This window comes from Haliotis rubra, unplaced genomic scaffold (assembly GCF_003918875.1).
Source record: "Haliotis rubra isolate DU_JTF1 unplaced genomic scaffold, ASM391887v1 Scf519, whole genome shotgun sequence".
In the NCBI taxonomy this organism is placed as follows: domain Eukaryota; kingdom Metazoa; phylum Mollusca; class Gastropoda; order Lepetellida; family Haliotidae; genus Haliotis; species Haliotis rubra.
Genome location: NW_025767212.1, coordinates 370,324 through 397,777, shown reverse-complemented (window position 1 = coordinate 397,777; position 27,454 = coordinate 370,324). Strand labels below are relative to the sequence as shown.

The 27,454-nt window shown below is 39.2% G+C and overlaps 1 pseudogene; it reads left to right on the top strand.

Moving 5' to 3' along the window:
• Window positions 1-287: 287 nt before the first annotated feature.
• LOC124292471 lies at window positions 288-17,161 on the top strand (annotated as a pseudogene).
• The last annotated feature ends 10,293 nt before the right edge of the window (window positions 17,162-27,454 follow it).

Genomic DNA, 27,454 nt, shown 5'->3' with positions numbered 1-27,454 from the left:
CCTAAAGAAATGCGCACGTGGCATACATTCAAATTTTGCAGGCAGACATTTTCCATTCGCACATGGGGAATCAGATCGGAAGTGTCAGGAAGGAATCGCACACGTGGAACAATCTGATTCACTTCAGTGGCAGAGAAATGTGAAAGAGCAAAATTCAATTGCAATCCTTACAAAAAAGACTTATAAGATCGATACAAGTGCAACTACTATGCATGGCTTTCTCCTTTGTACGTTTTCAGAGAAATATGTTTCAGTTCCTGGAAAGTAGGCCGATCGAAGATTCGCAACACAAATGTCGATACAAGAGTTGCATAACGTTCAGGTGTTACTTGGATACCACATAACATTCACAAGCAGGGTGGATGCAAGGTAAGCAATATGGCTGCTCGTACACCAAGCAACTGGGCTTTGCTTTCTAGATTGTCTAGTGAAACTACATGGCATATTCATATACCATTTGATATACCGTGATATATTATCGTGACGTGTTTATATCATAATTAAGTATTGGGCAATTTACGTTTAGGATTAAGGGGAGTGATGTCGGAATGCAAGTTGAAAAGCCCTGAAATGGTTCGGGCCTCAACGTAATTTAGGAGGTGGTGTTGACAAATCTGCCTCATTATCATGAAATGTAATCATCTGTAGGATTATATCAAGTAGTAAAGGATTACATCAAGGTACGCTCTTTCATTGTAATACATAGGCAATGGATGAAACAGCGAGTGGTGGCCAGGCTTATGTGAAGTTATGTTGTATACGGGCTCTGAAGATGTGTTGAGGACAGTACGTATACACACGTACAATTCTATATTTCGAAACATTACGTATTAATTTTAATTGATTCGTTTGTGATAGTACATGCTGGGATAGGTCACCGCGCAAAATAAAACATTCATGAAGGGTCGCGCTGTAAAGAATATTATGTAGTGGCAAAATGTATGGATATCAACTTCGCTTAGTTCATAAGAGCTTAAATAATAAAAGTTGTCATCCATAAAATTTGTCATAATTATTCTTTCCAACTCCTCAAAATGTCACTCAAAGAAGTATTATATATTCAGGCGATATCACGTCGTGATCTTCAAGCATTTAGATAGTAAATTGTAACCTAAGTATAATTACGTTTGTGTTTTGTTCTTTCATTGAAGGTGTAGTCCATGTTTAAAAGGGGCGGTGGGGTAGCCTAGTGGTTAAAGCGTTCGCCCGTCACGCCGAAGTCCCGGATTCGATTCCGCACATGGGTACAATGTGTGAAGCTCATTTCTGGTGTCTCCACCGTGATATTGCTGGAATATTGCTAATGCTAAATGAGGCATAAAACTAAACTCACTCACTCACATTCCATGTTTAAAAAAATTATAGCGTCTGCATTAAGTCTTCATGTATATTTCTTCTGTCGTTACCTTATTTTCCAAGCATTAATGTTCTTATGCAATGTATAAATGCTGACCTTTATGTTGCCATGACGATATCGAGTTTCAGTCGGTTTTGTGTTTTGTTCTGTTTTGCCATATACTATGTCGCGATTCTTATTAAGATATGTTTGAATTTCAATGGAAGATATTTTATGGTACCGACATTTTATTAAAAAAGGAACTGTGATTACGTTTAGTAAGCACTTATATAGTATTAAACGTATACATTATGAACACAAGTGTAATAGTACAAAACGGCTGATACCGGATACCGTAGGCATCCTGCTTCTGGAGACAAATAATGTGCTGTTGTCGTAATGTCTTAACCACTGAACCGATATACTCTTACACTAAATTATTCTAGATTACTTTTTACAAACTGTTGCAGGAATGTGTCACGTTAAAAGAGGCTGTAATTCAATTCCGCGAAAGTACATGCAATTTCAATTACATAAGAAAACAAATTCGGTATAATATCATTAGTCCGTGAGTGTATAACACCATTGCCACTCTTTTGTTAACTCAAAACTCCAACATTATTCGAGGAACGATTGTATCAATTGCTAACTAGCTCTCCTTTATATGTTCAAAACGTTTTCGTTTTATTGCTTAAAAGGACGTATAACGGTTTGACTTCTTTTCCTTGTTTGTTCACAGCGATAGTAGGCAGAAAACTAATTGTGTCAAAAATCGATCTGGTCTGTTATCAGAATGATTGTTGTGCACGGGCTTCTATTTTCTGTCGGGTAGCTGCGAGACCTTATTAGACCGAAGCGAAATTAACGCGAGGAGTGCTTAAGTGCACACCCTTAGTACGATTACTATTCATGTCTGTACATGCTATACACTGTGGCTGAACAAACACAGTGTAAGTTATAAATAATCTAGTGATTGCGTAACATGGTTTCCAAGAAGTAGATGTCTATAGCGAGAATGATAGCCATATATGAACAATTGCATAGGACAATATACAAAGCGTCGTTGTTCTATTATAAATGAATGTCTTACTGGACTGAAAACAAATGAAGGAAAACTGACCGGTGGAAAGAAGGTAATACAAACAGTGTGTCGCTCTGCAAATGTCTCACTGTGACGGAGAGGCGTTGGGCTGGCCTTTCTAGTGGTTAAAGCAGACGACCCGGGTTCGATTCCCCACATGGGTACAGCGTGTGAAGCCCATTTCTGGTGTCCCCCATTTCTGGTGTCCCACCGTGACGGCTCGGTTCTTTTCCCACAGAATCCCAATAGGACGATAGATACAAGTACAGAAATTATTGAGAATTTAAAGATTGAAAATTTTTAATTTTTTTCACTCATAACTCAATTATTAAATGTGAATATTAGCAGAACATAACTCCAGATTCAAAGACAGGTGAACAGTTAGTATTTCGTCAAGTCACCATGGGCAGCAATGCAGGCTTCAATGCGGAGGGGCATACTACTGATCAAAGAAGTTAGAAAGTCGTGGTCCATCCTGTCCCAATATCGAACCACCTCTTCTTTCATTTCAGCAATATTTGTCAGATTTTTCTTATTGACACTTTCCTTCATAAGTCCCCAAACATTTTCTATTGGATTTACGTCAGGTCTATAGCTTGGCCAATCTAATAATGTCATATTTTGGGTACGAAACCAGGCCTGTGAATGCTTTGAACGATATTTTGGGGAGGCCATAATCCCGTACCATCATTGTATATACTACTATCGAGTTGCATGCAAAATTTGACGAAAATCGGTCGAATAGTTTCTGAAATATTGACTTTTAAGTGAGCATGGGGTCGGTCGGGAAAAATCAAGGCCTTTTATAAGAATCTCATTTTCGCTAGGGCTACCCATTTTTTCAGCAACCACAAACCCCATATTCGACCCGATACCAAGACAGGTATGGAAAAAATTGGCACCACGCAGACTGTTTCCATAGCCGACAGCAAATAGTCTAGTTTTGCCCCGATTGTATAGTTTTCTAGACAGACCCTCCGACAGCTCGCCTAGTATTTTTGCAGATGCACAGCCGTGGGCTTGGGGTTGCAAAAGACGAATGGAGTCGTAGACTTGTCTAGGCCCGTTTTTGTATTCCAACTGCTTTTCATGGAATTAGTGGTACGGAAAGTAGGGCGGAAAGTAGTCTGCGTGGCTCAATGTTTAAAATTGAGCCCTTGGGTGGACTTGGTCCAGTACCATCATTGTATATACTACTTGATCGGTGATGGAATTCCTCGACTTTTCTGCCAACCCATTGCATGCAGCTCAGTTCTAATTGTCTCCTTACAGACAGCCACAGTTCCTCTATCAATCATATCCAGCCTTAAGTTTTCTAAACTCCTTCGTTTGTTTTTAGAAACAAGAATACCAAGCCACCTCCTGTCACCGACAGTCAATTTTCTGGGCCTCCCTGCGCCTCCCTGGTGCTCAATGCCATATCCATTTGCAATATTTTTCAAACACGATAAACAGTGGACAAAGGGATGCCTGTTCTACTTGAAATCACTTTAGCTGATCTGATGTCCTTGTTATAATACTCTAAAATCAACTTCCTCTTCTCTAAATCATCCATACTGAGGATCACTGAAAATGTCGTCTGCTAGCAAGTAAACAAAGGGGATAAGTCAGCTTCAAAAATAGAATTCAACATGTCAGAAGGTATAATCTAATGAATTTGTTGTCTGAAAGGTATGACACAACCACATTACCAGGCAACACCAAGGTAAATCGCGATTTCACATTCTCGCGATACTTGGATTCTTTTGGTTACCTGTGGATATGTGGTTTAAAGGAGTTTTTTTCATAAAATCATTCAATCTAGCGATACATGAAAGCACAACCGAATTTTAAGGACTGGACCAGTTTCACGGATCGTGTAATTAGGTCTGACCTGTTGGAACTATCTCCTGGAATATGTTACACAAAGAATATGGACCAGGTAGCCCTCGTCGTGCTACGGGTTACGTCGTGTTATATATACTGTTGCATGTCACAAAATGAATTCTTGTTTCAAATATAGCAACGTTTCAGCTTTTTCATATGAGTGTTGAAAAGTAATCAATCCTACCTTTAATTGTCACCTGCTTGCAAGAATAACCAATTTATGTGATATTTCAGGAGACTATGGATTCCCAGGATTGGCGTAGGATACAAAAGAATTGGACCTATCTTAAACATGAGCTTCACCTGGACGGTGGTAGTGACATACTCAGCAAGCTGTTCGAAAATGGCTCACTCAACGACAGCGAGTATAAAGAGATCAAAAGTATTTCTTCTGAACGTGAACGGGTTGATAAACTACTGCTCACACTGAAACATAAGCCACAAAACGTAAAAGCGTACGAACGTTTCTGTGACGTTGTAAGGGAAATCCAGCCACACATAGAGGAGAAACTTGCAGCTACCCCTGATGACGATGCATATTTGCAAGGTAAATTCCTTTTGATCATATACTTGACGGTATGTTAGTAACATTTGAGACAGTAGAGAGAGAGTAGTTAGGTTTGATATAATGCTGTTTTGAATTCTATTTCACTTATACTTGGTACATTGGTGAAACCCACAAACCTGTAAGCATAACCTGGACGAACCGGGATTCGAACCAATAAACACATGTTGTCACCTCTTTTTCATGTGGACCAAGCGTCCGACCTCGGATCAGAAGGTCCATGGATTTAATCCCGGCGCTGGACTTGGGAATTTTATGGCCGCTACATTGGCGCCATCCGCGGGGCTGACCACTTTCATATCAAATTTGAGCAAAATAAGTCTCAGCACCCTATTTCACTATGCAGTCCGGTATGTGCGTCCGCCCGCGGATCAGATCAGATCAGGCCCATGGTTCTAATCCCAACATGGTAAATGTTATGGTCGCTAAATGTGATATAAACCGGTTTCTTTTTGTAAGACGTCCAGGACGAAACCACAAACGTCATCGTTATAAATGTTGTTTTCTGTAAAAAAAAAAACCCGGAGAGCGTAATCCTGTTGTTACTAAGTATTTTATTTTCTACAATATTTTATTCATTGCTCACAGCTAATCAACCGCAAACAGAAGATGTCATCAGGGATGCTCTGATTGATAAATTTATCAACCGAAGAGGTTCCACATGTCCCCTTCCTGATCTGAAAGACGTTATCAAGGAATGTGTGGCGAAGGCAGGAGTTAACTATGACTGGAATGACAAACAGCTGAGGGAGTTCATCACACAAGTATTTACTGACGTAACATGGCAACAGCCTTCAAAAAGGGAAATGTATCCTTTCAATGTTGAAGTCCTATAATTACGAAATATAAATATTTTATTAACTTTACAAAAACATTTTAACAATGTTCATCTTACCTGTTCATCATGCTCTGTCTTTCTTCAAGTTTCCTTAACCCTACCAAGACCGTATTTTAGAAACTTACAAATCAGACCTTCACAGACACCTACAAGTACGTAAATACACTGATCAAAACACTTGAGTAAAGTGTCCCTTATTGCTATTTCCTGTCTACCACTTACAGTGCAAGTAACATGTGTAAATTGTTTGAGCAAGAAGTATGTTTTTAAATAAAACAGAATGCCGTTTTTTTCTCCAACATGTATCGTTCTTTACTCTTCAGGAGATTGTAAAGCGGTACATATGACGTCATTACATATTCATATTGTGAGGTCATAATAGGGACAACGTTCTACTGAGCGACAAGGTCACAGCTTCTGACAATGGTTTACATTAGTTTGTAACTAAACAGGTCTATGAAGTAGTGTTCTTTGCAAATTCGTTTTTACTTTGTCCATTTTGAACTTGATAAAAGGAAATATGGTAAGTTTAACATATTCCTTTCACGCACATATATATATATATATATATATATATATATAAACTAACGGGCAAAAGAAACTTATCACTTTTAAATCAACGTTTTCGCAATTACAGATACTGCCATAAAGTTAAATATTTTCAGAAACATTCGCCAAAACACATTCTGTGGTCGAGTAGCAAGGCATAAGTCCGTGATTAAGTGAATTTCGTGTTGGCATGAACATTTTTAAAACAGCATAAATGGACTTTGCTGAAAATACCCGTGCACAATTGTTGCATAAATACCGACGTGGAACAGTGCAACCATGCAGTATCAAAAAGAACATCACAGAAATGCCGAGACTTTCACAAGCCAAACGTGACAGAAGGCCATTGGTATGGCAGAAATGGGGGCCTCACAACGTCACATTGCAAGAGTCTTCAATTGCAGCCAAGCAACCATCAGCAACTTGCATTGTTGAGCCGTTACCAACAGACAGGCCAGACACAAGACCGTCCAAGAACGGGTAGACCAATGGTTACCACGTCAGCTGAAGACCGCTACATCCGGACAATGCACCTGCGGAACAGATTCGTCACGGCGACGTCAACGGCGGCGACGGCCTTGGGACACCCCATCAGCAGATGAACCGTACTACGACGACTCCGTATGGCTGGCATCAGAGCTCACCGTCCCTTTCGTGGAATGGCCTTGACCCATCAACACTGTCAACGCAGGTTACAATGGGCACGAACTGTACGTCGGTGGCAGCGACGTGATTGGGAGAGAGTTCTGTTTACAGACGAGAGTCGCTTCAATATGTTCCGAAATGATGCGCGAGTTCGTGTTTACAGACGTAGGGGTGAGCGACTGGCGCCAAGCTGTGTCCAAGAGGTGCACCCTTTTGGTGGAGTTGGTGTCATGGTATGGGGCGGGATTTGTGGTCAGCAGAGAACACGACTTGTCATCCTTCATGGAAATTTGACTGTTCAAAGATACAGAGACGAAGTCTTGAGACTAGTTGTGTTACCATTTGTGCGTCAACAGCCTATGGGTTTTATCTTGCAACAGGACAATGCACGTCTGCATACTGCCAGGCTCGTACAAGACTACCTGAACAACTTGAACATCAACGTATTGCCCTGGCCAGCAAGATCTCCGTATATGAATCCGATAGAGCATCTCTGGGATCATCTTTATAGACAGTTAAGACAACGACAACCTCCACCAGCAAATCGACAGCAGCTCGAACAAGTTCTCTTGGATCTGTGGCACAGAATTCCTGCTGACGTCATCCGGCAACTAATGTCTTCCATGAGGAGACGTGTTTTGGCATGTATCGATTCAAGGGGTAGTCACACACGCTACTGAAGGCTTGGACAGTTCCATAATGTGACTTGAAACACATCTTGTGAATGATCTGTGATTGGGTAACATTTCATTTTGAACCAACGTCTCTTGTGCTTGATTCCGTGACCAGATTACTATTGATTGGACATTGGTGATTCTGTTTAATGTTTGGTAAATGGTTAATTTTTGTATAATAAACAATATTTCTATCATATATGTCTTGGTGTCTTCTTATGAGCCACAACATCAGGTGATAAGTTTCTTTTGCCCATGAGTTTATATATTCCTCTTTCGCCATTAACATGTGTAAATATACAGAAAGTTTTCTCACATACCATTCTTCCATATTATAGAACCAGAACTGGGCCTCATATCGACGCGGACCAAAGAAAATGTCAAACTGATGCAAGTTGACGACCTTTGTGGTTTCCTCAACCATCATCCTACAATTGGCAAGAAGGACGTTGTCACAGCAACATGCAAAGACGAATGCATCACTGGAGAAGTATTCCTTTCACTGGAGGAGAAAGACATAAATGAACTGTTCCCTTCCTTGAAATTTGGGGAGAGGCGTGCCTTGTCATTACTCATTTCAAACATTAAATCACAGTCTCTTCCCTCTGAAAACACGAACACGGACGAAAGTGACATTATGCCACTAGACGGGCCAAAAGAAAGCCCGTATCAAGAGACATTAAGGAAGTTTGACCATCCAGTAGAACCATGGGCCAAATATATGAAAGGAAGAGTTGTGAACACTGACTTGCCCCGTGGCAACATGGTGACGCCGGTCAAATATTTTGCTAATATTGAACAGTCAGGAGACATGATTCAGCAAATGGCAGATGTGACAGTTGCATTTGCTGCAGCATGTATGAATGAAAGGATAAATGGAACAATCTACTTTGGTATATGTTCAGGTGGTACTCTGGAACTACATCCTGGAGAAGTTGTTGGATTCAACCTTGACAGGGAAAAATGTTTCAGTGGAATCAAGAACAAAATAAAATTTGCCTTTGAAGTTAGACAGCATGAGATTGTAGCTCAAGTAATACGAGATCCAACATTTGTAGAAGTCGTTGACAAAAGTAACACTGACATCCTCCATTATGTTATAGAAGTAGATGTTGTTCCAATAAGTCATGTCGTAAACAATGAAGTGTTCCTTATCAACTCAAAATTTCCCAGTGGAAAGAAGAATAAACAGAGACTGTTTCGATATACAGATGGCGCTATAAAAGGCATGAAGGTAGAGACCTTGTACTCTTCACATCTAAAACTGTCAGGGATTTAACAACTTTACGTCAAGTCCAAGAAGAGAAGACACAGGCACCTGAACGTACCCCAAACCTCAGAAGTAAGTTTCTCAACCTGTTTACTGGCGGATCTGAAATCCTAGAAGATGATGTTTATCTTATGTTGCTGTTTAGTCCTCTTGGTGAAAAAATGGATGCAGGTTTCATAGAAGAAAATCTATCATTCGTCAAAGACATAGATGCAACAGCAGTCTTTGACTTTGGACCTGAAAGTGATACTAAAGGCTTATATCATTATGTGATGAACGAAGAAAGAGTTTTGCAGGTCTTAACAACAGACAACTTTGATAAGAATGGAGGTGAAAATCACGCTGCATTTTTGGAGAATCTTCAAACGTCTTCCATGAAAACGTGGACATTTTGTAACGGCTATGAATGTCTGGGGCAGCATGCAATGGGACCATTTGAGTGGAAACAAAAGCGCATTGAAGGATTTAGAGGAGCCATACAATATTATTATGATAGCATACCCCAAGGAAGAGCACTGGTGGTAGTCTTTCTTTTCTCTTCAAATTATGAGGTTATGCTGGAGGCAGCGGATGAGATCTTTACAAAATTCCAAGACCAGTGGATAATACTGGCTGAAAATGACACTATTGCTGATCTTTGGAAAGAACAGATGATTGCTCGCCATTGTGCTGATACGGTATTACTCCAAGAGAGATGCGTTATTGGTATTCCTTGGAATCATCTGAACGATGCCATCTGTCAAGTCACAAATTTGGGAAAACCATCTGCATGCCTTTTACCTACATCAAAGGGCATGTATTGCTCTCTGCGGCAAAGGATGAAGGAGGATATGTGCGATTTGGACATCCTCAGCGCAGAGCAGTGTAGTGACAGTGACATTGCAAATGACGGCAAAATGAAAGAAGCTAAAAGACGTGAAGTAGAAGAGACCTTTTTCAAGGGAGGTGAAGTAGACTGGTGGAATTTTTGGTTTTCTGGAGATCATGTCCTTAAGAGAGCTTGCCATGAAAATCTGTTGAATCAAATAACAGACGCCCTTACTGCTACTAAAGAAACCGACAACAAAGTAGCCGTGGTGACACTGGTACATCAGCCGGGGTCAGGAGGTACCACAACAGCTCGCCAGATCCTTTGGGATTTGAAGGACAGATACAGATGCTGTGAAGTGAAGCAAATCAATGACCAGACACCTGTACAAATAGCAACTCTGAGAGGCTACGAGGATCCTGATACTCCCAAACCCCCACTGGTTTTGATTGACAACCATGATGATGAAAAGTTGAGCCTTCTCTATTCTGTTCTAGAGGATAAAGCTCGTATCGCGGCAAGATCATCTGATGGTATTCTGTCCGTTTTCTGCGTTCTTCTTGTTTGCCAACGAAGAGCTGACTTGCCAATACAGTGTGACAGCCGGAAAGTACTACTAAAGCATGAACTGACCAAAAAGGAGCTTGCCTGGTTTGAAATGAAAAATACTGCTCTTGAAAAGAGGTTTAAAGATGACAAGAAAGTTGACCCAAAACTCTTGATATCCTTTAACATCCTGAAGGAAGGATTCAACGGTGATTATATTCAAAGAACTGTTGGCACACTTGTCAATGACATCACAGATGAAAAAGAGCAAAGGTCCTAAAATACCTTGCTCTGATAAATGCATTTGATGTTGACTTCAGCCAGATTCCAGTGGCCTGCTTTGATCCACTAATGCAAACAAGGTGTGGCATGCTAATCCGTACAGGACATCAACGCATCTATGCAAGGCAGAAAGGTTGGGAGACATGCCTAAGTTCATCATTGAGGGTGCTCCTAAATAAATCATCACGCTCAGCTGGCCAGGGGCAAAAGAACAGACATTGCGTATCATACATAGCCTCCTTGCATATGCAATTCTTCAGAAGCTTGTGGAAAAGCTAGGAGAATCTATTGTTGACATAATGACCCAGCTACTCTTTTCCAGTGTGTTTCTCGTTCAGTCTGCTTACACTGAACGTTTACTGAACATTATCAAAAACATCATTAAGAAACGATGTCGCTCTAAAGATGACAGAAAAGAAAGTTTTCACCGTTTGTTTTGGAAGCAAGCGAACGTGTAGATATTGATGGAACTGTGGACGTCATGATCAAAGTATTTGATATGACTGATGACGCACTCATTGCTCAACAGATTGCTCGATTTTACATGCATTGTAAAAACTGGACACAAGCTGAACGCTTTGCTAAGATTGCAACAAACAAATTGCCCCGAAGTTCCTTCCTCTGGGATACTTTAGCAATGGTTTACAAGGAGCAGCTCTATGTTGAATACGATCAATACACAAAATCAGCTATGAAAAAGCTCAATGAGGATGATGCTAAACATATTATTGGAATTGCCTTCAAAGCCATAGAAATATTCAGAAAAGAGCAGCATCTAAGTGAAAATGAAACCACAGCTATCAACAATGCAGGATACTGCGGAGAGATCAGAGTTATCATACTGTTGCTGAATATTTTCCCTGAGTTTCAGTGCTACACAGGGAGGGAGGACATGCACAAATTCTTGGTTGATGCAAAGTTTGTTCCTGACACATTTCAGTTTGTCGGTGAAGCAGACATTGAGCGTTTGAAACAGATGCAAGAAGATGCAACGAAAACTCTTCGAAGACTTGATGATGAATTTAACCAGCTTAAAAGTTTGACATCTGCTGACATTATGCCAAAGGATTCTCACCTAAACAAAGATATTCTTATCAGCTTTAAAGAAAATCTTGACAGTTTCTTTGGTGAAGGAACTGATGCAGTTCCCCATGGCTTAAATGACAAAGACGCTATGGCATTTCGCAGAAGACGTGCCAGTAGGCTAGGTGTTTCATCACTAGCAAGCGCTCTCCGGGTAATTGCAACAGACAAGCTGAAGCTTTACAGTGCCTTCAAGTTAATGATGGAAAATGTCAAATCACCTCAAGCTAATGCTTTTGACTTTGTTGCCATTCTGAACACGAGTATTGCATGCAATTTAATGGCAGAAAGGGAGCAAACAAGCGCAAGTTTCCAACAGATGGTAGAGTGGAGTAATAAGCTTTATGATTTGAAAAATCAACAGCCAACAAGGCCTTACCTTGAGACTTTCCTGTATCTTGTTCTGTTTCATCTACCAACGGATGATCGTCACATGTATCAACTGTGCTCTTCTGCAAGAATTTTGGAGGCAGTCACCGAATGGAAAGACGCATTTTACATGAATCATCCCAGACAAAAAGATGGACACCGTCATTTCCGGAAAAAAGATACAACATATTTTTTTCTTGGAAACGGAAAAGATATGGAGAGCATAGTTTACTATGAACAATTACATGGCTTGAATGAAGGAGATGGAGTGTGGCGCACAGCAACAGCCTTGCACAAACTGAAGCGCTTGAAAGGTGTCCTCCGAAATGATGGACTAGAAATCAACATGCAATTGCAATCATCAGGGGGGGAACATGTTCAATGTACCGATCCCAACATCACTACCAATTCGAAAAAGGTCCCTATGGCAAAAGAATGTGTACTTTGTCTTGGGTTTTGGCTGGTCAGGTCCAAAGGCATATGATGTTACAGGTGAAGAAATGAAGGAATTTCCCAACACTCAGCCTTCAGAAAGCAAAATCAAAGATCGAGGTCCTTCCACACGTAATCCTCCAATGGTTCCCAAGAACCTTGACAACATCATGAGGAGTATCACAGAGAAAGAGGCAAAACTTGATAAGTTGATGAAGCAGGATGTACGAAGAAACAAAGGGGTAAATGGACAAGAGCCAAACCTAGGTAGATTTTGGACGAAATGGTTTGATTTCATAAAGGTTTAAAAAGGTTAACAACATGACGGTAGGAAAATCGAAAATACCAAATTTTTGGATTGCATTACAGTATACCTAACCGAAGGCAAAATACCGCGGTTCTACTAAAACCGTGGTATACCGTTTCACTCCTACTTACAAAAGTGTCCTTCCTTAACACAATGATACATAAACTAATGTGTACATATTAACTTAAATGTCTTTCTTTTAAAGTCTTTTACTTTATATCTATTGTGAATGAAACGAACTTGGTGTAGCGAACAGCAAAAGAACTTCCAAAACAAGGTTAATGTCAGTAGGTGTAATCATTCAATTTAAACTTGCTAGAGTGGTGTTGTTGTGTGAGTGAGTGAGTTTTGTTTTACGCCGCACTCAGCAAAATTCCAGCTTTATGGGGGCGATCTGTAAATAATCGAGTCTGGACCAGACAATTCAGGGATCAACAGCATGAACATCGATCGATGGCATACGATGACATGTGTCAACCCAGTCAGCGAGCCTGACCACCCGATCCCGTTAGTCGCTCGTCATTGTTGTGTATAATGTCCTCGTGTTTGTTGCACATTCTCAACTGCAGTTCACACTCGTCCTCACACAGCAAGTGAGTGCTCTGACTCAGAACAACATCAGCAATCATTCTACCTGGAAGAGGTTCCCACTGAACAATTTGTGCTCGGAAAATCACCTTCAGCTCTTAAACTGACAGCTCTCAATATAAATATGAGATTTTACATTTTTGCATCCTTATGTAAAAAGGCTTGGAAAGAGTCCGTCTAACGTTTCCTTTGCTGTTCAGCTGCAAACGTTTAATTCGTTTATGGAACGTTATAATATGGATAACTGTCTTATGTATTTTATTTGTATTAATGATTTTACAGGCTCTCAAAAAAGAGCTCCAAAAGCAACTACAGTGTCTCTATCGAGAAAGAGACGATCTGCTGGGGATGCAATAGACAGTTTCATGTTGCCAATGGACCTCAACCTACAAGGTACAAGTTTCAAGAGGACTACTGACTCAACCGTCCACTGATGTAGCTGCTGGCATGAAAAACTTCTGATACACAATGGACCGAGCATGTACCTTTATCAGAGGTGGTGAAGAAGTTGAACTTTTGATAATGTTTGACCTTGCTGTTTAAATGATTGATTTTGTAGATTGGATTAAGAGTTATTTGCGTTGATGCTTTGTATTTTTGTGTGTGTAAGCCTCACTAGTGGATTTGCAATCGTCAGTCACGTGAACTTATCTGATGTTTGAAGATGCCAAAATATAATTGTCTGGTTGCCAAGATTATTGTCAGTATATATTTGTACTCATGTCTACCAACAAAGTTTGTTTGTTTAACTGCGCCATTTGCCCTGGAACAGCTGAACAGCCTTGTCGTATGCTATACTAGTTAATTCACCATGCCTTAGACTTTCATCTTTATATTGAGTATAATATGGCTTTTTGAATTTTGAATATGTATGGAATCATGTTTATGGTTTGTCTATGTCAGCTTTACAAAGACTTCCGATGAATTTGACGTAAAAGTTTAAATATTTGGACTGGATATAGGTAAATGTATGTGTGCTTGAGTGATGTAACAATTACATGTTTACATTAGCACCTTATTTGCAGTTCTTTTACCTTCTTTGTGGTTGGGTTCCTTTCCCGAACAATAGTTTAACGTGACACATATTCATTTTGTAGGAATAGTGTTTTATGCACTTGTTTTATTATTTAATTGATATACTTGTGCAATGATACACGCGGGCTGAGTCACACATCACAAATTGTACATAGCTATAGATGTTGTATTGAATAATGTTTCCCGTTGTTTTATAATCATTTGTCCTAGATATTTAACTTTAAACAGCATGCGCCATGGCCTCCCTGCGTCTTCCCTTTGGACGCCATGTGCTGCCTGCATCTTCCCTTCGGACACCATGTCCTCTCTGCTTCTTCCCTTCGCACGTCATGTCCTCCTCGTGTCTTCCCTTTGGAGGCCATGTCCTCCCTGTATCTTCTATCCGGATGCCATGTCCTCGATGCATTGTCCATCCGGCGCCATGTCCTCCCTGCGTTTTCCCTTTGGAGGCCATGTCCTCCCTGCATTTTCCCCTCGGACACCATGTCCTCCCTGCTTCTTCCCTTCGGACGACATGTCTTCCGTGCTTATCCCCTTCGGACACCATGTTCTCCCTGCGTATGCCCTTCAGACACCATGTCCTCCCTGCCTTTTCCCTTCGGACGACATGTCCTCCGTGCGTATCCCCTTCGGATACGCCACAAGGAATTCTTCCATTGCTCGATGTTTGGACATATCATTGTGACGTGCCGGTTAACATGCGGAATAACCTGTTCTATATTATGTTCATTTTATCAACCCTGCCAAAGTCTGTTATCATTGAATACCTGTGCCGTTTTGTGTCATAAATCGTCTTATTCAAGAGGCATAAGTATTGTACGTCTCTTTGGCGTCCAATGTGGCTGCTGATGATCCACAGCCTGTGATTATCATGTATTTTTATGTAAAGTGATTTAGTTGTATGGTTACATACTAGTTTCAGAATATATCTGTTGTGATCTATTTTTTTACTGTTCTTTGCTGGCATTTTGGTGTATTTAGTCACACATTTTATAGTCACGTTGTAGATGCAATGTTGCCGATGTGATGTTAAATTTAATTCACTCACTTTTATAACGTAATGAGCTGGAGTGTCTAGTGGCTGGCTGTTTTTATCAGCTACATGTTTTCACTTTCATTATGAAAAAATGTTTTTTGATTACTGATCGAATGAAGTTTTCGAGGTCACCAGATGAAATAGGCATGAAATAGGAAAGAGTGGGAAATTGTGAAGATCTTTATCTAAAACATAAACACAATATATATCTACACCGAAATTCATGATTCGGCCAGCTACTGCCGGTTTGTTTGTTTCTTTGTTTGTTATTAGTATCAGGTTTGACTACATGTACATGGACCGTTCTTTCACCTTTTATGAGCGCTTCGGTCAACTGTTCCAGTGTGTGCTCATCACAAAGTTCTTTCAGCTTTTCATTTTTACCCTAAATCATAGTTAACCTCACGTACCCTTTTTCAAATTTGTATCCGAAAGATATACAGGAATACGTAGCTACACATCCATTCACACACTTACCTTGACATATGTACGCCACGAGGATGCGGAATACGTAGCGACAAATACGCGCGCACTAATATATATTGACACGTGTCGTAGTATGCGCAGGAACACAGTCACAAGTATTGACATAATATATTTATCATATATCTAACGAGGCCCATGAATACATAGCAATCCATAGATGCACTCACACGCAACGAGTTTATTTAGACCGTGTATTTAGGCCGCACAGAAATACTATTACACACACACACACACACACACACACACTTTTACACATGCATTCTCTGAGGCAAAACAGGAATACAGAGCTACACAAACATAAACACACACGCACGCAGTTGTGTCTTGAATAAATACACATGGAATCGTCGGTATGCATATGCATATGTTAATTAGGTATGCATATAAATATGTGAGTATGATACCAGTAGTAGCAATGTTATAACCAAATTATGACATTGAAATACACGTATGAGGTGGTGACGGTATCAATGTTTAATGCCTCTTTGTCGACATTTACAAAATGTATTGTATTCTGAATGTTGATGTATTACTAGGGGCTACTCATCTGCGTTTTTATCATATACCCATGTATCTTACCTTCATGTGAAATACTTTAATTTCATTGGTCAATGACGCGTTAACAAGTTTCCGTGTCACCCCTCCCAGGAGGGTGACAACTGGAAAAAATATTACCCGCAGTCACGGTAACCGCCAAATAGTCCAGTAAAATTAATGGAAAAATCACTGAACCTAAAAAAAAATTGGTACAGAAATGGTTTTGTGTTTATATCGTTTGCAATAGTTATGTAAATAATATATAAAAAGTCCTCCCTCGGATGTTGATGCTAAGTGGCTTTTTCAATTATTATTTTAAATCTGAAAATAAGTCCAGAAAATGGTATAAAATCTTGCAAATCATACAACTGAAGTGTACAAAATAGTAAATAATGAAAATTAAAACTAAAAAAATATTATGACATGAGGTTTGAACTTGGATTTTGGACACTCCAGCACACTGGTAACAAGTAAATGAGAGTTATGTCCCCTTTGTTTACACTAGATTGAAGTAGCAGAATGGAAAGGAAAGGTTATATCTTTTATAAAACTCTAACTAGAGTTAGCTATAGTTAGCCAAACAGATAAACGATTAAAGAGACAGCTAAAAGCTACAATTAAAAGAGATGAGGAGGAGGACCCATAATTAGCCCACAGAACTATATGCACTGCGGTCGTGTAAGACTACGTACTTTGGTGATAAATGGGACATTCTGTATCAAGATTTAACAGAACTTGAAGAAACATATTCCAGAATGATAGATTAGGAAAATATGATACCAATTATATTTTCTATGCCATTAATTTTAAAACAATTTCAAAAGGTGATTGATATGTTTGTTTTCTTTTAACTTTAACTGGCAACTACATATTATTATGTGAGCAGAGTGAGTCAGTATGCTTTTACGCTGCTTTTAGCAATATTCCAGCAATATGACGGCGGGGGACAATAGAAATGGGTTTCACACATTGTACCCATGTGGGGAATCGAACCCGGGTCTTCGGCATGACGAGCGAAACGCTTTAACCACAAGGCTACCCAACCACCCTTCTTATGTGAGCAGAACTGAGTGAACCCTTGCAAATATTTATAGTATAACTGGTATTTTTTTATCTGATTTGAAATCATTTAAAAAACGGACTGAAATCTTCATGAAAAGACTTGAAACTGATTCACATAAATTTGATATATAACACATATTTTTACTGAAAAACATGTTTTTCTTAAAATTGGAAAAATCATTAACTTGTAGTGAGTGAGTTTAGTTTTACGCTGCACTCAGCAATATTCCAGCTATGGCGGCCGTCTGTAAATAATCAAGTCTGGACCAGACAATCCAGTGATCAACAGCATGACGTCGATCTACGCAAATGGGATACGATGATATATGTCAACCAAGTCATCGAGCCTGACCACCCGATCCCGTCAGTCGCCTCTTACGACAAGCATGGTTACTGAAGATCAATTCTAAACTAAATCTTCACGGGTGCTGGGCTACTTGATCAAAGCTCTAGAAAGTTTTTGAAAGCACAACCAGTATTGTCCTTTTTACTGCTAGTAAAAAATTTAATAATATTGGTATTTTTTAAACTGAAATGACTAATGGACAAATACTTTAAGTATTTCAAATACTTAAATAGTAGGTGGTGCATGCATGTTTATCAAACATCTTTAAATTTTGCTCAAGAAACGAAAAGATTTCTGACTGACACAGGGATGACTATATATCCAATGGTATTACATGTCGTTGGGGGTAACTGCCATGAAATTAGGTACAATTCAATGTCACCCATATGTTGACATGGAAGTTCCGTCATGCATAATCTGGTCTCCTGTACTTCAATCGGTTCCATGAGGTTACAGCAGAAAAATATTGAAGTGGATTTCAGTCTTTAGAAATAAATACACTCTTCTTTTAGTAAACGTAAACCTAGTGTCATGGACAAATACCTGGAGAGCAAAGGCACCGATTACTTTCTTAATTGAACTCCTATTGGCATGGACAAAGTCAAACGTATTGCCAAGGAAACAATAAATACACATTTCAACATCTTAAAATAGCACAGGGCTCAAGTTTATAACTTGATCTCTCTCTCTCTCTGGACCGCCTCCGTGGTGTAGTGGTTAGAGCGTCCGCCCGGAGAGCGGAAGGTCGCGGGTTCGATCCTCGACCGCGTCATACCAAAAGACGTTAAAATATGGTACTTGTTGGTCCCTGCCTGGGGCATTAATGGGTACAACAAGGACTGGTCGGCTCGGAGTCAATATAATGTGTCTGAGTAGGGTATTCATGTTTCACTGCGGCATGGTATCTCAGTGAGCTAGCACTATAAAACCAGCTTAAGTCTGGGCTAGTACAAGACATAGACATAGACACATAGACATACACACGCATGCACGTCGTCATATGACCGAAATTCTCAAGCACGACATTAAACCCAATTTCACCTCACCTCACCTCTCTCTCTGTTCAAAGTTTATGAATGAATATGTGTTAGTTTTAGAGATATAACAGCTTCTCCATATTGATAGAGGATAGTTCCATTTCAGATTTATCATAACTTTGATGAGGCAAAAAGAGGAAGTAAATTGCATGTTCCTGAAGTTGTGTTTATTTTACCCTTGAAAATAGAAAATATATGCTCTGAAAAGTCTTTTATGTATGGTTTTATTCAAATTATGACTTTTCCAGTCCATGTATTAGTAGTTCCATGTGTCCTCTTGAAAATACGCATTTAAAAGTACACTTGGGTATGAGATTTGAAATATTATCCTTTGAAAATTTTAACTTTTCAATTTTTTACCCAATAATAGGATTTAGCATACATCTTTTTGGCTTTTATAACCCATGTATTAGTAATACCTTGTGTTCTCTTTGAAAATATCCATGAAAAGTACATTTGTGTCTCAATATGAATTTTTTTTAAATATTCTCTGAAAATTTCAATTTTTTAACTTCTTACCCCAAAATAGTACTTCGGATAACACTATTTCACAATTCTAATTCATCTATTGGTAGTACCTTGTGTACTCTTTGAAAATATATATAAAAAGGTAAATTTGTATCTCAATATGATATTTTTAAAATTATTTACTGAAGATTTCAATTTTTAAACTTTAAAATAGGACTTAGCATCATATTTCAAGGGAGGAGTTTTTAGTGATCATTAGGTATAACTTAAACATGTTGAAAACACTCAAATCATTTCTGTACCAATTATTTGGAGGTTCGCTAACAATCATATGACTAAACATAATATGATTCATGCAATGTCCGGAGTTCTAAAACCGTTCGAGTAGCTGTTTTTGAGTTTACTATGTACAGATTTATTTTCCGACTTTCACTTCTTTATTCAAACTATTTTATACATTGAATCGTTTGCACACTCAACTTAAACATAATGAACCATTTTATAGCAGTTTTAACCCTGTCAGAATATGTTTCACTGATTCAAAAATTCCAGTCGAGGGCAGACGCCATTTTGTTTACATGTCATATAATCGGTAGCTATTTTTCAAATAAAATAAAACGATAGTTTGTACATTTACCGGCTCGGGTGACACTGCTACAAAGAGGCGTGCATCAGACCGTATTACCCTTGAGAGAAGCATTATAGAAGAACTTATATAGTAAACTTAGGATAGTAATACAGGGGTGCAATACGGATGACGTCGTCAAATTCCGTATTAAACCCCTGCCGCTACGCAATGATTTGTTTTATTAAGTAGCAGAATAATGCAAGATAAGAGGGTATATAATAAATATAGAACGTCATACTAGTGCATTAGGATGTTTTGTATTGAACTAAAAGATGTCATGGGAGCAGAGAAAGAACAGAGCGTTCGAAGAAGCAACATAATTGTCTTGTCATGTTGTGATAGGACTGAAATATACTACTCATAGTTTGCTCAGATCCCCACTTGAAAATGTGATGCGTCATCTGTAGTGCTTTGTGAATCTAACCGCATGAATTAGCAGAACACAATGTTGGATGAATGCATATTTAGATTGCGTTGTCGTGTGCCAAAAAGAAAACGCAATACGAAATTTCACAATATATTGAAGTATTACTGTGTATGTATGGGATCAACCTGACCTGGCACTGTCGTCTCAAGCTTTTCAAAGAGCGTCTATAGAGTTCCACTCTTCGGTCAGAGCATTGCCTAGTTACTGTAGTGTTGCCAGGGCTACCAGCAACTTGTTAACATGTGCTGAGTTATAGTAACATGACTGGGCACTCCATCTGGACTATGGTCCATAATAATAATAATAATAACTGAGCTCATCAATTCAGTCTTGACTTATAGGATAACTTTTTAACTTTTATTATCATCCTTAGCAAACTTTAATAGTTAATGTTCCTAATCAGTGTTGCTAGTGTTGATGCATACAACTATGTGTTTTAGAGTCAAATAAGAATCAACTGTGAATTAGTTAATGCAATGGAACAGACTGAGGTCGCTCTATATAACAATGTAACACTTTTGAAGGCATACATCGACAGAGTATTTTATGTCGTATTAGTTTTATACCTGCAACTGACATAAACACGTGTTTGTGAATGCAAACCCACCTCCAGTTCATACTTTTATATTCAGAAGCAAGAAATTATATTATATTATACAATCTACAATTTGATATATACTTTTCATCCACGGTTTGATAGTGTGGCTCTCTAAAACATCCACGTTACCCTTTGCCTTGTATAATGGACTACCGTACAAATAAACTATTGATTGTGTATTTTGTTTAGCTTGTCTGTATTGTTAAGGAGGGGGATTTGAAGCGCTACCTACTGCGTATGTCCGGGTCAGGACGTACATTTGTCATGTGGGGAACTGAAATATTTGAAGGCAAGAATTTTATGGATGTCAACTTCTTTATTGTGCTGGACAAGACGTTTCGGAGTATATTCTTACTACCTTCACCAGGTGAATGATGAAGGAGTAATAATAAGGATATACTCCGAATCTTCTTTATTGTGCTGGACACGACGTTTGGGAGTATATTCTTACTACCTCATCAGGTGAATGATGAAGGAGTAATAATAAGGATATACTCCGAATCTTCTTTATTATGCTGGACACGACGTTTCGGAGTATATTCTTACTACCTCATCAGGTGAATGATGAAGGAGTAATAATAAGGATATACTCCGAATCTTCTTTATTGTGCTGGACACGACGTTTCGGAGTATATTCTTACTACCTCATCAGGTGAATGATGAAGGAGTAATAATAAGGATATACTCCGAATCTTCTTTATTGTGCTGGACACGACGTTTGGGAGTATATTCTTACTACCTCATCAGGTGAATGATGAAGGAGTAATAATAAGGATATACTCCGAATCTTCTTTATTGTGCTGGACACGACGTTTCGGAGTATATTCTTACTACCTCATCAGGTGAATGATGAAGGAGTAATAATAAGGATATACTCCGAATCTTCTTTATTGTGCTGGACAAGATGACGTTTCTGGGAGTATATTCTTACTACCTCATCAGGTGAATGATGAAGGAGTAATAATAAGGATATACTCCGAATCTTCTTTATTGTGCTGGACACGACGTTTCGGAGTATATTCTTACTACCTCATCAGGTGAATGATGAAGGAGTAATAATAAGGATATACTCCGAATCTTCTTTATTGTGCTGGACACGACGTTTCGGAGTATATTCTTACTACCTCATCAGGTGAATGATGAAGGAGTAATAATAAGGATATACTCCGAATCTTCTTTATTATGCTGGACAAGACGTTTCGGAGTATATTCTTACTACCTCACCAGGTGAATGATGAAGGAGTAATAATAAGGATATACTCCGAATCTTCTTTATTATGCTGGACACGACGTTTCGGAGTATATTCTTACTACCTCATCAGGTGAATGATGAAGGAGTAATAATAAGGATATACTCCGAATCTTCTTTATTGTGATGGACACGACGTTTCGGAGTATATTCTTACTACCTATCAGGGAAGGAGTAATAATAAGGATCTTCTTTATACTCAGAATCTTCTTTAATATTGTGCTGGAATGAATGATGAAGGGTAATAATAAGAGATATACTCAAGAATCTTCTTTTTTATTATTATGGACACGACGTTTCGGGTATATGCTTACTACCCTCACCAGAATGATGAAGGAGTAATAATAGGATGGGCCACGATGTTTCGGAATTATATTCTTACTACCTCATCAGGTGAATGATGAAGGAGTAATAATAAGGATATACTCAGGAGTAATTAATATAGGATATACTCCAGTGTCTTCTTTATTCAGTGCTGGACACGACGTCCTTGGGAAATATTCTTACTACCTCATCAGGTGACGCATGAATGTTACACATTGAAGGAGTAATAATAAGGAAGTATAAATTACACAAAGTCATATTTTGAATATTTTTTCCTCGAAGTGCCTACATTTCACAACCGATGTACAATATAAGTTGTAGCATTTCCACATGAGGTAGGATAATCGAGCATGTTCTCTCTACAAAGATTTCTCAAACATTCAAGGCCTGGTGCTGGTGCATAACGATAACTTTACCATTAACAAGTTGAAGTCATTCGTCTTGATGGATAGTTTTATATTGGTATATCATCAGTTACCAATCTAAAGCCATATGGTCCATCAGTATCATCAGTTACCACTAAAGCAGTGATCAGTATCATCAGTTACCACTAAAGCAGTGATCAGTATCATCAGTTACCACTAAAGCAGTGATCAGTATCATCAGTTACCACTAAAGCAGTGATCAGTATCATCAGTTACCACTTACAAAAGCAGTATCATCAGCAGTGATCAGTATCATCAGTTACCACTAAAGCAGTATCATCCATATCATCAGTTACCACTAAAGCAGTCATCCATATCATCAGTTACCACTAAAGCAGTCATCAGTATCATCAGTTACCACTAAAGCAGTCATCAGTATCATCAGTTACCACTAAAGCAGTCATCAGTATCATCAGTTACCACTAAAGCAGTCATCAGTATCATCAGTTACCACTAAAGCAATGATCAATATCATCAGTTACCACTAAATCAGTCATCAGTATCATCAGTTACCACTAAAGCAGTCATCAGTATCCTCAGTTACCACTAAAGCAGTGATCAGTATCATCAGTTACCACTAAAGCAGTGATCTGTATCACGGGTATCATTAACAGCATGGGTTACAACAGAAACCTGCACAAACATCGATGACAGGAGACAGCCATTTTCCCTGCACCAGGTTCACGATGGGGCTAATGTAAGCTGTCTGTTGTTTCTCTGCCCCAGTAATCCACATTTTATTTTTTATCACTTCTAAATTTCATTGAAGACTTTTTAACATATTACATTTACTGAAATGAAAAAAAGGGCTGAGCATATGTCAGACATATGTTTTTGACAATATCCTCGATGACAAGATCAATAATGTGTCATTTTACACCAATTATTTTTTCATTGAATACACATCAGTGGCGAATATTATTATAAAAGGAACCGAACCTCCTGGGGGAGTACAAGAACATCCTTTCCTTCAGTTGACAGAGAAGAGACCTCACAGAAGGGGTCAGCACACCCGCAGATCTTCGCTCGAGCTTCAATCACCAATGCTCTGGGGATATGGAATATCACAGACATTATTTTCAGTGAGCGGATATTGATTTGCTCCACAGAAGTGTTTTTCTTTCAGCTAATCACTTATTTAGTGGACAAGGAGTTACTTAAAGAGTACCACAAACACAAATGCTCATATATCTGACAATATTTTATATGTGGGCGGTGGGGTTGCCTACTGGATAAAGAGAGCTCGATCGCGTTCGATTCACAACATAGGTACAATGTGTGAAGACAATTTCTGGAGTCCCCCTGTTGTGATATTGCTGGAATATTGCAAAATTCGGCGTAAAACTCAGATCACTAACCATTCCATGCCAAATACCATAACTTCAGGAACGGTGGGGTAGTCTAGTGGTTCAAGCGTTCGCTCTTCACGCCTTAGGCCCGGGTTCGATTCCCCACATGGGTACAATGTGTGGAGCCCATTTCCGGTGTCCCCCGCCGTGATATTGCTGGAATAGTGCTAAAAGCGGCGTAAAACTAAAGTCGCTCACCCATAACTTCAAATAGCTAAGTCTTTGGTCTCTTTGAGGAAAGCATACCAAACAGTGAAAGCCTTGGCATTAAGGTCGCTTCATCTTGCATTGAAAGATAATTAACTTTGAACCCGCTAGGTCATCGTGGTGCATTCTGTCTCTCAAATTGTAGATTTGCTCATTATTAAATTTTAACAAGGATGGAACTGGGTTAATTTTTCAGCTGGTATACAAGTGTCTCAGTAGTCTAAAACACCACAATCTACTGAGTCCTGTGAATGTAGGTTCGGATCCAAGATCTGAGTACGGTCCTTGTTGTGACGGTCCTATACCCGTACCCGTGGGTTTCCACAAGATAAAAGACGGGATCTGACCCCAGTTTGACCTTTCACGCTGGGTTATATCAAAAGTTCTGTCGCACCAGCGAGGTGAACGGGTCGTACATAAGTATTCTCACACGTTGTACCCATGAGGAATCGAACTAGAATACTTATCATTAAAAGTGATATCATCGGGTGTTATTGACATGGAATTATTTTCGCAGTCCCTCATAAGTAGTTGCGAAAAACATAACAGTGTATTGTGTGTGACATGTGTTGATAACAATCGAAATTAGTATGTGAGTGAGTCTTGTTTTATGCCGCTTTCAGCAATATTCCATCAATATCCCGGAGAAAAATGGCTCCTAACATTGTCACCATGTGGTGATCGAATCCAGGCCGAGCAACCACTTTGAGTAAAAGCCTATACCGCTGAACCTTAAGCTGGCTGGCTGAGTTTAGTTTTACGCCGCTTTTAGCAATATTCCAGCATTATCACGGCGGGGGACACCAGAAATGGGCTTCACACATTGTGCCCGTGTGGGGAATCGAACCCGGGTCTTCGGCGTGACGAGCCAACGCTTTAACCACTAGGCTACCCCACCTGAACCTTAAGAGATCTACAGGTATGAAACCCGTGAAGATCCGGGTTAGATCCATGCCTATCGTGAGAGGCGAGTAACGGGATCTGGTGGGCGTTGTAGGTCATCCCCAATTGCGTAGATCGATGCTTATGTCAGTCACTTTAGTGTCTGGTCCAAACACGATTATTTGCATACCGGAGTAATATAACTGAAATATTGATGACTGTGGCGTTACACAACACAGTGCATGTTCTAAACACACAACGTGTTATGGTTCGGTTAACTCGAAATGGTCCAAAAGTCATATGGTGAAAATGTATGTCATCAAATCGGTTAAAAACAAAATATCAGCGACACGAAAATACTTTCAAGGATAAAAATTCAATTATGCGAATATGCGGAGTGTGTGTGTGAGTATTTTGTAATTTAAATAACACATTACATATATAATTATTAATAAAACAAATATGACATCCGTATCTCTGTCACATACATAACACGCTTATTAATTACTTCAAAAATTTCAAACATTACTAATCATTTTGAAATATGAATTAAAATTACTTGGTCAAATTTGAACTTAACATCAGTATTCATGCCATAAAAAAATCATTAAAAAAATTCAATATTAAAACTGCAGACAAATTGCAAGCACAAAACATCAATATGCTGCCCCTGAGTTGAAAAAGCAGCGTTCTGGCTACCTCACGTTCTCCAGAAAAGCCAATTAATTCGCTCGGTATTATGAGACGTTTATCATATGTCTCCGGTCACATGACCCGGCGACGTCAGGTGGCGCTTCTTCGCGACAAAGTCATCCGTCATCACGTGACACTCCCAGAGCGAGGCTCAACGGTCGTAACTGGACGTTTAGCCGTCATTAAGCCTTGATTAGAAGGTTGAAAACATTCGTTAATACACCACAGCGGGCTAATTATCGCCAACGCTCTACTGAGGAGCGGGTTATTTTTGACGTGTAAGGTCCCAGTGGTGACAATTAGCCCGAGATCAGAAGGAATAGTGCTGAAAAGCCAGAACAAATATTTATCATGTCTGATGACATTAACACATTGTTGGCTGGTTTTATCTAGTTTTTTACCCTTTCTTATACGGATTCTAACATTAAAGATCATCTTCAATGAACTCTTGCTTATGATCACTTTTAAACGTTTGAAATTGACAGTAAATAATTGAAATGCTAGAGCTAATTTTGATTTTTCAATAAAATCGATAGAAAATACAGGAAATTGATTTAAAGTCTGAGACGGTGGAGATTAATTGGGATATCAGAATGGTAAAACATAGCACCGATGGTGTTTGTTACCTATAAGAAGATACCCGTTAGACAATTAATCACGTTATTTGTGACGTATCACGGTCAACGTTGAACAAAATTGATTTAAACTGACATGAGAATGTTTCCTGCAGAGACCCGACAGAAAAACTTGCTTAAGTGTTAAATATGTTTGCCCATGCCAAAGAAATATCAACCAGCATTCTTTGACTTTTTATGACCTCAAGAGAAAAACATTCCACGTAGACAGAATTAACTGTCTAATTTTAAACTTATGTTCAAATTACGTTAGTGGAAGACACATCCACATTTTGCCTGTGAACTCTGGGTTTTTTCTAAGCATGGAGAAACGCGGGCAGTATTTCTTGTGTAAGCCCTGGCTGGTCCCAACAGTAACACCAGGTGTCGTACACGCCACGTTGAGTCCCCACAGTGGAAGAAGTAACAGCTTTCTCAAACATATTACCGAGCTCAAATCTTCTTAACTCGAGGTGGAAGACGCTGAAAATTAATCTCAAGACACCAATTAGCAAGCAAGATCTTCGGCAAAAGCTCCCGCTTGAGAACAATGGCTGCTTATTGTCACTGATGACCGGTAGATGGCGGTGTTAGCTTCACTTCCGCTTTCTAGATCTTTGATTAATTTAACACTGTCCCGGCTCTTCTATGCGAGAGCAGGCGTGTAAGTTTTCCTATTAGTCTCCGTCAAATCGCAAATTAACCGGCTGAATATGTCATCAAAGCCTTCTTTGGCTTCGATTCGTCAGGAAATTTGGTAGGAGTCCCTTTTCCCGGCTGACTTGGGTCGCAGAAGAGGATTTTCCGGCTGA